Source organism: Cucurbita pepo, chromosome 10 (assembly GCF_057944985.1).
Source record: "Cucurbita pepo subsp. pepo isolate OVF chromosome 10, ASM5794498v1, whole genome shotgun sequence".
Taxonomy (NCBI): domain Eukaryota; kingdom Viridiplantae; phylum Streptophyta; class Magnoliopsida; order Cucurbitales; family Cucurbitaceae; genus Cucurbita; species Cucurbita pepo.
The window spans coordinates 14,967,454-14,981,392 of NC_141807.1; the positions used below are offsets into that span (position 1 = coordinate 14,967,454).

Genomic DNA, 13,939 nt, shown 5'->3' on the forward strand with positions numbered 1-13,939 from the left:
TAGCCAGAGTGTTCTTAGTTTATTGGATTTAGATTAATGATCGTAAAGTTCACTTTATTCAATAACAATTTTTACTGAATAAACAACAATAATAACTTTATTGAAAATAGAATATATTTTTGTTTACAAACTATGAGTTTTAGGACATAAAACCCAACAAACTCCCAGTTGGACTAAAACTCTATTCAATTTTTCCTTATTTATGACATAATGAATAGTGTTATTTTTTTTATTTTCACTATTATTGATGACGAGATGTTTAGGATTTTGTGATGTAAAAATCTTGAGGATATAGCTTAGATGGTAGAGCGTTTGCATCCCATGTGAGAAGTACTGGGATCGATACCATGCATCAACAAAGGAAACGGTTACTAAATATATTAGTTTTTTTTTAAATTTTCCTTATTTACGACATAATGAGCGGGGATAGTTTTTCACTTTCAATATCATTGATGACGGGAAGTTTAGAGTTTTTTGATGTAAAATCGTGGGAATGTAGCATGCGAGAGATAAGGGGATCGATACCTCGCATCTCCAAAAGAAACTATTCGTTATTACTATTTTATTTCTATTCAATATTTCCTTATTTATGACATAATGAGTAGCGATATTTTTTTCATTTTCACTATTATTCACGATAAGACGTTTAGGGTTTTGTGACGTAAAAATTGTGGAGATGTAGCTTAGATGGTAGAGCGCTCGCTTTGCATGCGAGTTATACGGGGATTGATAACCCGCATCTCCAAAAGAAAGTATTTAATTTGTTATTATATTTTTTCATTTTCACAATTATCGATGCCTCGCATCACCAAACCAAACTATTTGTTATTAATAGTTTGATATTTTTTTATTTTCACTATTATTGATGATGGGACATTTAGGGTTTTATGATGTAAAAATCATGGGGATGTAGCTCAGATGGTAGAGCGCTCGCTTTGCATGCGAGAGGTACGAGGATCGATACCCCGCATCTCCAAAAATAAGACTATCTATTATTAAATATATTATGTCTTTTCAATTTTTCCTTATTCATGACATGTTGGGTAGCAATATTTCTTCATTTTCACTATTATTGATGACGGAAAATTTAGGGTTTTGTGATTCAAAAATTGTGTGGATGTAGCTCAGATGGTAGAGCACTTGCTTAGCATGCAAGAGGTACGGGGATCGATACCTGCATCTCCAAAAGAGAAAATATTTTTTTAAGTATGAGTTAATTTAACATGTTATGTATAAGGTGGGTACGAGTGAAAAAGAAAAGATACTTATATAAGGATTATTATATGATTATGGCTAGCATCTCCAAAAGAGAGAAATTATTTTTTTAAGTATGAGTTAATTTAACATGTTATGTATAAGGTGGGTACGAGTGAAAAAGAAAAGATACTTATATAAGGATTATTATATCATTATGGCTATGCCATTCTTATAGATAAAAGTGAGTAATGTCCCACAAACACATACAGAGAGAGAACTTATGGTAAGTAAAGAAAGCAATCTAGTGTCCCACAAGCACATATAGAGAGAGGACTTATTCTAAGTGTAAAGAAAGCAATCTTGTCCCACAAGCACATATAGAGAGAGGACTTATTCTAAGTGTAAAGAAAGCAATCTAGTAGTTATATACTGCTACTTGTGGAGAGGGAATTTGATGAATTCCTCAAAAGATCCATATTTCCATCTTTTAAATATTATTTTTTTAGTTTGGGCCTAATTTCATAATAGGCGATTGAATCACAATATTGCAATATTTTAAGTCACTTTTAAGATTAAAGGTCGATGAATGAAATAATTACGGCAAGTTCTTTTTATGCATCTTATTTTGATCTAGCACATAAATGCTTCCTAATTATTTTATTTATTTTTTTATGAATTATGTTATGAAGATCATTTGAATTATAAACGCTTTAATTCAAACAATATTTAATAACTAATCATTTTAATATTTATACTCAAATATACTAACAAGTACTAGTAACACTAGTCTCAATGACTTAAAGAATACAACTATTATCTCAAACTATAAAGAATTTAATTCCAACCTATTCTAATGGACAAACGCTTTATTAGACTCCATTGGAAGATTTCACTTCATCAATTTAAGTAGCGTTCAACTACAACTATAAATATCAAATTCTTAAGTATTCATGAACAAAATCGGCCTAACAATGTCTCTTGGAACTATTTACCAAAGGTGTTAGAATGAGCCGTGTGGAAGGGTTGCCTTTAGATGGTTTAGTACCAATTAAGGATGTCAATATCCTAGTAGTGCGGAATGCAGGAATGTTCGAAGTTGAAAAGAATAACGAGAATAGTAGACATCGTTTCATCTACAATCGTGTGGTGAACGGTCTGGTTGGTATGACTAGAGAACGTCGTCCTCGCAGAATTTATATTATTGTGATAGAAGTTATAAATAACGATGATATTCCTTGGTCTTTTATTACAAAGGTGCATAACTTTCTTTTTGTGCATGTGATATATCCATCGCCACCTACTCATAAACTCTCATCTTTTAAAGAAGTTCTCGAGTTCCTTGTCCCCAAGTAGCAATACAACTACTAGAATGCTATCTCTACTTATAATAAGCCCTCTCTCTCTCGAAGTATATGTGTGTGTGTTTGTGGATGTATTACTCTCTTTTATTAATGAAATATGGCATAGTCATAATGATATTATGAGTATCTTTTCTATCCCTCCCTTCCTTATAGCTATATAAAGAATACGAATATTATAAGTAAAAGTGTACAAGTAATTTGTTACTTTTGAACTTAACATGCTTATAATTCAATTTATCTATGTTATCAACAATAATTATCAAACAGTATATAATTTTGTCCAAGTAAGGTCGATTCTCAATCCCTGTATGATATCATAACACAAAATTGAGCGGAAGGGTTAACGATAAAATGATAACAAAAACCCATTCGTCGAACTAACTATAAAGGAAGGGTTGGTTGGAAACCATGTCTATACTTCTTTGCTTTAATCACAAGTAACTAAAGATATATAAGAACAACAGAATATGGCATGCCCAGTCAAAACATAAAAAATTTCTTGCCGTGTTATAGTTAATGAATATGGTATGCACAAAGATCTGACGTTACACTTCATGATTGGAGACAAATTCAGTGAGCTATGGTCGTCCATACCGTCCTTTGGTCCAATTATGTCAAGAAAATGTTGCAGCAAGCAAAGAGTTTTTAATAAGTTCGCAATTGCAAAGAGCTTGGTTTAAGGCACAAATGTCTCTGATGTGAAAGGTGCACCAATTCAACGAGATTTAAGTAACCATGAATAAGACACATGATACAGCTTGTAAATGAAACGATGTCCATGACTCTTGTTATTTTCTTCCACTACAAACCTTCTAGCCTCTTGCACTTTTTTGTCATTGACATCCTTAATTGAAATTTGAATTGAAGGAAACACTTCTCCACAACTCATTATGGAACACTTTTGATAGATAGTTTCAACAGATTTACTTTGCTGAGCAATACTTAAAAATTCGATATTTATAGTTGAACGCTACTTAAATTGATGAAGTGAAATCTTACCACAGAAGTTAATAAATCGTTTGTCTATTAGAAGAGAGCTTGGAATTAAATTCTTTATAGTTGGGATAAGGGATGTTTTAGTCAAACAAAGTATACTTTTTAGTTTTAAAATAAATTAATCTTTTAGTTTAAAATAAATTGATTTTTTAGTTTTAATTTTAGTCCCAATAAATTAATTTTGATGTGGTGTTATGTATTTTAATAAAATTAATATTAACTTAATAAACAAAAATTTGTATTTTTTTTAAAACTATAATCTAAATTAATAAAAATACCATTGAACTTTGCACTTTTATCTAAAAGAATACTCATAATTTTTTTTTTTTTAAATACGGTTGAATTTTCCAAAAAAAAAAAAAAAAAAAACTTCAAAACTACTCTTTAACTTTCAAAAGGGTTTAAAAAAAGATAGATGGGGAGAAAATTGTGTTCATGGGGGAGAAAATTGAAGGTTATTTGAGGGGAAGGTTTTAAGATCCCGAAAACATAACAAGAAGTAATATCCTAGCTTATGGTCGCGATTAAGAACCTACTAGTAGGCTACTTACTAAGTTGTACTCACTCCATGTTTATCATTTTTTTTCAAGTAACTAAGAGTTGGTCATGGATGAGAGCGGACTTTGGAGTGTGGGCCATGGACTAACCTCTGTTTTTAATCTAGTATTTTTTGTTCTTCTTTTGAGTCTGCTTCTTATTTTTTGTTTGTAACGAGTATGTATATGTAACATCCCAAAAATTAAGGAAATTATCTCCCATAAGAATAAGCCACCCAGGAAAGACCCAAAGGATAGAAAGGAAAAAAATTAAAGGATTAAGCAAGAACAAAGGACTTAGTCAAGTCACTCGTGTACCGAGTATGTATATGTAACATCCCAAAAATGAAGTAAATTATCTCCCATAAGAATAAGCCACCCATGAAAGACCCAAAGGTAGAAAGGAAAAAAATTAACGGATTAAGCAAGAACAAAGGACTTAGTCAAGTCACTCGTGTACCCTAACAAGTAATTTCAAGGAGTTAAAAGGCCTTTTGAAAAGGATAGGAAAGGAAAAAGTAAATCAAAAGGGCAAAAAACTCATTTTATCAATTATCAACAATCTTTCCCAATTTGTAATTCCTTATCTAGAAGGAATCTCAAGATTAAAAAAGAGGGAAAAATGATAAAAGAGCGATGAGAAATTTGTAGAAAAATTATGGATTTTTGGTGAAAAATAATAATAAAATATTCAGAAAGTGGCAAATTACCAAAATACCCCTGGAAGACTGGATAATTACAGAAATGTCACTCTAATTCGAATCAGAGCATCTACCGTGACCATCCGGGAAAAATCTTTCGAACTCAAATCTCAACCGTCGGATCTCCTCCAAAATTTGATATGATCTAGAACGAGCACGCACGGATCATCACATCCAACGACTAGTATTCAAAGCCAAGGTCGGTAAGGCTATGATCGGAGTTGATATCTCCAAAAAATTATCCAGAAAGTTTGAACTCTAAATAACGAAGATTCTGGAGCTCTCAATGTCGGTTTAAGCTCCTCCTATATGGTCGGAAGTAGGAGCAACAATACGGAATAAGAATCGAGAAAGGTCAATCCCCCAATTGAAGGCAATAAGCGTTTAGATTGTGGATCTCCTACTCTCAGATTTCTTCCAAATTCGAAAGCAATCCTCCACCATTTCTCTTCAAACTTCTAAATAACGAAGAATCTGGAGCTCTCAATGTTGGTTTAAGCTCCTCCTATAAAGTCTGAAGTAGGAGCAACAATACGGAATAAGAATCGAGAAAGGTCGATCCCCAAATCGAAGGCAATAAGCATTTAGATTATGGGTCTCCTACTCTCCGATTTCTTCCAAATTCGAGAGCAATCCTCCACCATTTCTCTTCAAACTTATTCCTAAAGTTTCTAACAAGATTACCCACAAGTTCTATGAAGGAATAGAGTGCTGAAAGTGCCAAGAAACCATTCCCCCAATTCAATCCGCCATTGAAGAACTTCAAGAAAAACTTGAAAATCCAATCCGAGGATACTTGATGACTTGTCGAGCAGGAATGATTCCAATCAGTTTCTGCACCTCCAAGGAATGCTTCCATAGAAGACCACGAAGAAAAATAACCTCGAGAGCGTGCCAAATTGAAGGAAATAGGTTTCAAAATTAAATTGGGGATAAGAGTCAAAATTCCTATCTACGATCCCTTTACCTTCAAATTAAGAATTCCTCTAGCTTCAGAGGAAGAAGTTGAGTAAACTTGATGAAGGAATCAAGAGCTGAGACATCGTAGAATAAGCTACCCATGAGATTGAAAATTTGGCGTTTCGAGTGAGTTGCATACCGAGAACGATTTTTGGAAATTAAGGTCCTACACTCAAAGACGTTCCTCCAAACCAATTCCTTTAGTCTGAAGATAGGATATGGAAGGGGTTCAATGAAGAAATAGGGCCTTGAAACCCCTGGAATCGGCTACCCAATAAGAAATCCTTTGTTTTATCTCCAGCGATAAATCAGATTTTGGATGAACTTTGGTAACAAATATCTTAGGCTACGATCCACGAGAAGTTATCAAATAAATCCCTAGCCCTTTCTTGTAACATCCATTTTTAAGTTTCACGAAGAAATCGAGGAGAGAAACGCTGTAAATGTGGCTGTACAGGCCGAGTTTCAGATGGCGGCGATGCGAAAAATGCGCAAACGATGATATGGCCAGTTCAACTAAACTGTCGAAGTCACCTTTTTTTCGAGTTTTCTCAGTAGATCTTATTTTATGAAATGTTGTATGAATCCTTATCCCGAGAGGCTATATAAGGTAATGAAGTGGTATCCCTGAAGTAATATTTTCCCTAGATGCAATATCATGCTGGGCTATAAGTTCCAAGCTTGACCCAAGACGTTATGCATAAATACACCTCAAGAAAATTTATGTTGTCGTTCCTTATTCTGTGTTTTCGCATCAAAGTCATTTCTTCTTAAAGGTCCTGCCGAGAGTTGAACCCAAGTCTTTGGATTCAAAGTCCAAAGTGCTAACTACTACACCATAGAACCCCTTGTTAAAATTGATTTTGGAATGGTTTTCCTATTTTATGCGGATTCCACAAGAAGAGAGATCCTATCACAAGTCAAACTCAAGTTATTGGATTCAAAGTTCTAGACCTGTTTTATCTAACTCGTTGTGATCTTGAGCACCTTTAAAGTGGTTGCATAAGTAACCCTCCAGTGTTTATTGAAGCTCTTGGAGAACATGTAATTTTATATACTTCTTATAGTTAATTTATATATTGTTGTATATTACAAACAAATTGAAATAATACATTACATCCCAGTATTTCTTTCTTCCGTGCAAAACTTAACATGAAAACTATATTATTTCAATATTCACTCGAGAAACAAGGGGTGAAAACTATATTATTTCAAACCCTCCATTATTGCTTCTACTTTGCGAGAAAATGCTTCCACTAAATCATGTTACTAACTAGTTGGTTTGGTTCGGTTCAATTCTTGGGTCCACTAGATTGAATCACTCTTCATAATATAAAAATCATAAGTTTCTTAAATTACCTTAACTTAAAAGTTTAACCCCTAACTTTTTTTTAGAATGTTTAGCTTTGTGTCTGGTTGATCTCTAAATGCTTAGAAGTATCTAATAAGACTTCTATTTAAGGAACTTTTCTCTATAAAAGATGTAAGACTTGAGGTTTATTATTAAGGAATTTCAAATGAGTGATTTGATATACCACATAGGACAAAATATTTATTTGTTTCAAATATCTTATGTTGACTATTCTTTTTTGTCAACTATTTTGAATATTATCATTGTGAATTACTAATGGCATTAGATTGAATCTCATTAATAACAATATCCCAAAACTCAGGTAAAGATGACATCGAAATTAATACTTTAATTTTATCTTCAAAATTTATTTCCACCTAACTCAGTTGACTGATAATCAGTTACCGTGCATATATATTTACAACCTTAAAAGGTAAAATTATAAGGAGTACGAGAGAAAAGTGCTTAAAATAGTTTCAAAATATAGAAAAAAAAATAGTAAGAATTGATCAAAGTCAACATCCATTGATCACTTATGGCACAACACAACACAGATGAGGGTAACATTTTTTTATTTCTCTACTATATTAGGCCCTTTGGTTTATTGGCTTTAGAAGATGGAGACATGAAGTTTTCTATTTTTCTACTTTGCATTTAGAAATGAAGCAAAATTAGTCGGAGGGTTTTAGGCAGATTGTTATAATTCTAATTTTTAACAAAAAAAAAAAAAAATTAGTTTGGTTGTCACGCTTAAAACTACCCTATAGGTATTATCAACCTATTATCCTTCCACCAATAGGAGAAAAAGGCAACGTTACTATGTGAAACTAGTTTCATGTCATTTATTCAACAATAAGGGTGTTAGCATGCATTTAGAAATGAACCCATATTTAAAAAATTTAGATAAAATAGAAAACAATTGTTATCTCAAAGACAATGATACTATGTGAAACTAGCCTCAACTTAACTTTTAGGGGCGGTAAATTTACCGATTTTTAAAATGTTAAATTATGTGAAATTACTGGCAAAGAAGAATATACCAATGTAGGAGGAGTAAGTGAAAACAAAAACGGAGTCATGACCCATTTTCGGTGGGTTCTCGAAGCACGGATTGCATGTTAAAAGAGGGTGCTTGGATACCACACTCTTTTTTTAATGATTTCTTGGTTCTTGTCTGAGAATAGTGGCGCTAAGTTTTTAACCATGTTCATAGTGGGTGCTTGGATACCACACTCTTTTCTTAATGATTTCTTGGTTCTTGTCGGATACCACACTCTTTTCTTAATGATTTCTTGGTTCTTGTCCGAGAATAGTGACCTAGCCTCAACTTAACTTTTAGTGGCGGTAAATTTACCGATTTTTAAAATGTTAAATTATGTGAAATTACTGGCAAAGAAGAATATACCAATGTAGGAGGAGTAAGTGAAAACAAAAACGGAGTCATGACCCATTTTCGGTGGGTTCTCGAAGCACGGATTGCATGTTAAAAGAGGGTGCTTGGATACCACACTCTTTTTTTAATGATTTCTTGGTTCTTGTCTGAGAATAGTGGCGCTAAGTTTTTAACCATGTTCATAGTGGGTGCTTGGATACCACACTCTTTTCTTAATGATTTCTTGGTTCTTGTCGGATACCACACTCTTTTCTTAATGATTTCTTGGTTCTTGTCCTAGAATAGTGACCCTTAGGTTCTAAGTACATGGTTCTATATACCACACTCTTTTCTTAATGATTTCTTGGTTCTTGTCGGATACCACACTCTTTTCTTAATGATTTCTTGGTTCTTGTCCGAGAATAGTGACCCTTAGGTTCTAAGTACATGGTTCTATATACCACACTCTTTTCTTAATGATTTCTTGGTTCTTGTCGGATACCACACTCTTTTCTTAATGATTTCTTGGTTCTTGTCGGATACCACACTCTTTTCTTAATGATTTCTTGGTTCTTGTCCGAGAATAGTGGCCCTTAGGTTCTAAGTACATGGTTCTATGTGGTCGGGAGTAAATCGAACAAAGTGTCTGTCCAAAATAAAAGGGCCCAACCAAATTCGAACTGATGACCTCTTAATCTACAATCAAATGCTTTACCATTGAGCTATGAACCCATTTTGCATAATTTTAACCTTAGTGACCCCTTCTACAGAGTGTCAGTCCAAAAGTGTAAAAAGTGCCTGTCCAAAATAAAAGGGCCCAACCAAGTTCAAACGGGTGACCGGTCAAATTCTCTACAACTGAGCCATGGATCCACTTTGTAGAATTTTAACCTTAGTGACCCCTTAGATATAATGTCGGTCCAAAAAGTGTAACAAATTTCTATCCAAGATAGAAGGGCCCAACTAGGTTCGAATTGGTGACCTCTTGATCTACAATCAAATGCTCTAACATTGAGCTATGGACCCATTTTGTATGATCTCAATCTTAGTGACCCCTTCTACAGATTATCGGTCCAAAAGTGACCCTACCGAATCGGCTATGAACCAATTTTGTATAAATTGACGTATTACCTATCGATAATTAAACACAGGTCGTTAGATTCAAAGTCGAAAGTGCTAACCACTACACCATAGAACCACTTGTTAAACTTTAGTCTGGCAGCGATTTTGATAAGCACCAAGAACACTGGATTTTGCAAAGCTAGAAGTCGTAGTATCCTTACCGACTTTCACAAGGTGTTTTCAACTTCTTTTATAGGTAATTGAATTTTTGAGTCCATGCAAATGATTGGTTGGATTAGTATCAGTTTGAGAAGACAGACTCTCCCTAGGTGTTTTCAACTTCTTTTATTGGTAGAATTTTAAAATCAAACCACAACAAAATTTACTTCTATTGAGCAAAATAATTTTTTCTTTGAAACAAGATTATTCCCTTCTTTTTCTAAAACTAAATTTGACTCTGGAATAGATTTTAATAGTTTTGTTAATTAAATTTTTTTAAAATTTGTACAATGGAAATAATATATTTTTTTTTTTTACTATTTTGTAATTTGTATGGTATTATTCGAGACTTTTGAATGAAATATGATAATTGATTCTCTGTCCTCTTTGACAATTTTAGATACCTCCATATCCGATATTTGATGCGTCACGTTTCATTATGAGATCTGCCATTGGGTCAATAAGACTTAACAAAGAGTTTATTTGACTAATGATTTGATTTTTTTGGGTCGTAGAGATATCCCTTACCAATAAATTCTTTGTATTATTTTGAAGACACTCATCAAGACATTTGTAAATGTGCCTGATATCTTGAAGGATATAAGACACCTAATTGAGAGAAGACCATTGGATGGGTTTTAATAAGGCTCAAATAAATTTAAAATCCAAGAAAACGGATCTGAGTTTGATATTATTTGATTTTGGGTATGGACACAACTAGCTGATTTCTTTTGATTACATCAATGAATGTATGTAGATGTTTAAAGTCTTGACCTTAATAGTTTTAGAAAATATCAACACATCATCAATATAAACTATAGAATTTTTTTGAAAGGATTGAAAATATCATTCATAATCTTCTGAAATTTGGATGGAGCGTTTTTTCGCCTAAATGGCATAACGTTCCTCTCATATTTTCTAAATTGGACATAAATGCTACTTTATATTTGTCCTTTTAGAAAATTAGAATTGAAATCCCAATTTCATGTCCAATTTTATAAAAACATTTGACTCTAGATTATTTTTATCAAATCATTTTTGTTTTGGATTGGATATCTTATTTATTCTAAAACCTTATTCAAAGGTTTGTAGTTAACTACCAGTATCAAAATTTCTGGTTTCTTTTCACCATGTTGTTAACCTAAAATGTCAAACATGACCACATGCTCTTTGAAGACCTTATCAGCTTCCTCTGCAAAATATCACCTAAAATGTCACAGTATTTAGTGTGATGCTTTCTGACTTAACCCTAAGGTTCTATTTACAGTTTTTGTTTACCACAACTACTCTAGTTTTTGTTTGAAGGCTATAATTGTCATCTATATTGTATGGCAATAAAGTTTGTTTAGATGAAATTTTAGTTAAAGTTGCATATTTTACCTCTTGCTAGTAAAAAATTTGTTTCTTAGCATAATATGAATTTAGTTGCAGAGTTATTAGGAATAAGATGGAGAAAGAAATTTTCTTTAAAATGATAAACAGACCCAAGTTCATATTTGTTGTTGTCTAATTGTGATTTTACAAAAAAGCTTAAGTAATATGAAATATCAAGAATATATCCTACACGTCATTCAAGATGACAATAAATGGAGTTAAATTGAATGCAATTTTAGTTTCATGTTTAGTAGGTTCAAGATGAAGCATAATTGTATTAATGATATTAAAGAGAAATTCGTGTTTTATTAGAAGAGACCAACTTCATTTAAGGTACTAGGAGTTTAATCTACTTCCATTGTAATTTTAATCACTCCACAATGATTACAAATTTAGGGTTGGCTAATTGGACATCAATTATCAACTTTATGTTATAATTTACGTAATAGCCATTATAATGTTAATGAGCATAAGAGTTACAATTCTTCCATGGACCATATGTGTTATAGTTAAATGAATATATATACATTATGTATGTTGAGGTTTGGGTAAAGCACAAAGTAGTAAGGAATACCATTGTCAACTCTAGAGCCACCCACAACTCATGATGGAGACCGATACAAAATAGTTTAACATCCTTTGGCATCAAGATACAGGAAAGATGAACGCCGTCAACTTGGAAGCTTTACCTGTCTTAAGAGTCACAATGAGAACTCTAATCAAGCTGGAGTCTTGGACTAGGCAAATTGTTTAGTGATTTACATGCCCCTAGCAAAATGTCTAGTAGTAATGGAGTCTAACCCGACGATCATTCAGAAAAACATCCATCAACCAAGAGGGTTGAAAATGATGTCGATACTACAGTTGAAAAAGAATCATAGCCATGATGAATCTATGCTTGCTGCTATTGTTGTAATTGAAAAGGGGAGCTCAAGTGAGCCAACCTCAATAGAAACCTTGTTGCCACTACATGAAACAAACTACTGAAGCAACACATGTTCACACAGAAATATCATCTAGATGGATGAAGAGAAGGGTCAGTCGGAAGCGTCGACCACAATAATTTCAAGAAAAATAAAGAGTTCATATAAGTTAAGTTTAGATAAACTTCGAGTTCAAAGCAACAAGAACTCATATAAGTTAAGTTTAGATAAACTTCGAGTTCAAAGCAACAAGAACCAAAAACTTGTGTGAAAATACTATGGACTAGTTAAAGTTATCCATAAGATTATGAAGACATCATATAGAATCCAATTGCTCTTTTGGATGCGGACTAACCTTGTTGTCCACGTTAGTAACTTGAAACGTTATTATTTCGACCAATAAGACATCAAGCAGAAGCAGGTGGTATGACGTCATACAAATAAGAAAAAGTTTCAAGTGAAGAAAGTAGGAAAGACACGAACAGAGAAGACATGAAGACTCAACAAACCGAGAAGTTATTTTCAACAGCACCTAGTAGGTTGGAAGACACTCCTCATTATGAGATCAGCTGGAAGCGCATTGAGAGACCTAAAGTCAGCCTCATCCAATAAATTGTGTGGGGGCAGATGTCACAGTCATGATTGTCCAAGTTGTGTTGCTTGTGGTTGCATAATGCATGTCTCAGCCATTCTTGTAAACGATTTGTTGTCCAAGGCGGTTATTTGGGCAATGTTATTGTTTACCGATCATTTGGGCAACACGCCTTGAGCAATCATGACCGTCACAATTGGCTAAGACATTTGTTGTCTATATGTTATTGTTGTCCAAGAGACTCCTCATTCTGAGGTCATGATTGGCTAAGACATTTAAAGAAGTTTTACCTAAGGCAACTTCTATCACAATCCTCTTCTCGCTCTTTGAAACTTCTTTAAATGTTATTGTTCACTAGTTATTTGGGCGCATCTTTCTTAAAAGGATTGTGACGACAGATGACCTAGGTAAAACTTCTATTGGGAGATCAGTGCAATAGAGAATCTGTGTCCCTTTCCTGAAACCTTCAGCGGACAACATAACAAAGAGTTCCTAGAAAAAATATCATAGAACAATTTGTGTAATGCCTTTGAAGTTAGGCTCGAGGCTTTATCTTATCTCCCAAGAATATGGTTCATTCTCTATTCACATAGAAATTCTGCAATAGAAAGTGGTACCCTCATCTTCTCTTACAAAACTTTCTCAAGTCCTCATGGAATGATTTGAAAGTGGTACCCTCATCTTCTTTTATAAGACTACCTCGGCCTTCATGGAATGATTATGCTATGTTGATTCTTAGAGAAGGGAGTAGAAGTAAGAGTAGATGACTGTTTATGGTCCAAGTCCCGAAAAAGTAAGTCTTTATGTCAAGAAAGGAGAGGAATCCTCTTAGTTTCCAAGATTTGAAGAGAATCATACATACACAGATTTCCTTTGTTTGTTTATTTTTGTTGTTTGCTCTCTTCAATTAACATGTTATAAAGACACTCGTAAATTATAATTAAATATAGTTTTTTTTTCTTTCCAAATATCCATTTGAATTACTTCTTGGTTCAAGGTTTAAAAAACCTATTTGAAATCTTATTATATTGCATGCTTCAATTTGATATAATTGTTGGGGGCATTTTGAGAATCAAACTCGAGACATCTTGCACCCGAAGCGAGAATCATACCACTAGACCAAATGCCTTGTAGTGGATCTATCATTTTTAGTTGCTCGTCCATATCTTTTATGCGCCTCAATATTTGAAATTTATCCACATGTTTTTGTTTCAATTCTAGAAATAGAAATGATATCCATAGAAATACATAATTTTACAATGCAAATAAGAAAAACTAGTGATCAAGTTTTAGAT

At 33.3% G+C, this 13,939-nt stretch overlaps 1 protein-coding gene and 1 non-coding gene across 2 annotated transcripts in view; one reads left to right on the forward strand and one right to left on the reverse strand.

Moving 5' to 3' along the window:
- LOC111805576 (uncharacterized) overlaps positions 1-13,939 on the reverse strand; it is a 76,260-nt gene that overhangs the window by 14,454 nt on the left and 47,867 nt on the right. The window lies entirely within an intron of this gene.
- Positions 904-976, forward strand: TRNAA-UGC (transfer RNA alanine (anticodon UGC)). Its single transcript has one exon. It is a non-coding gene; the product is annotated as a tRNA-Ala (tRNA).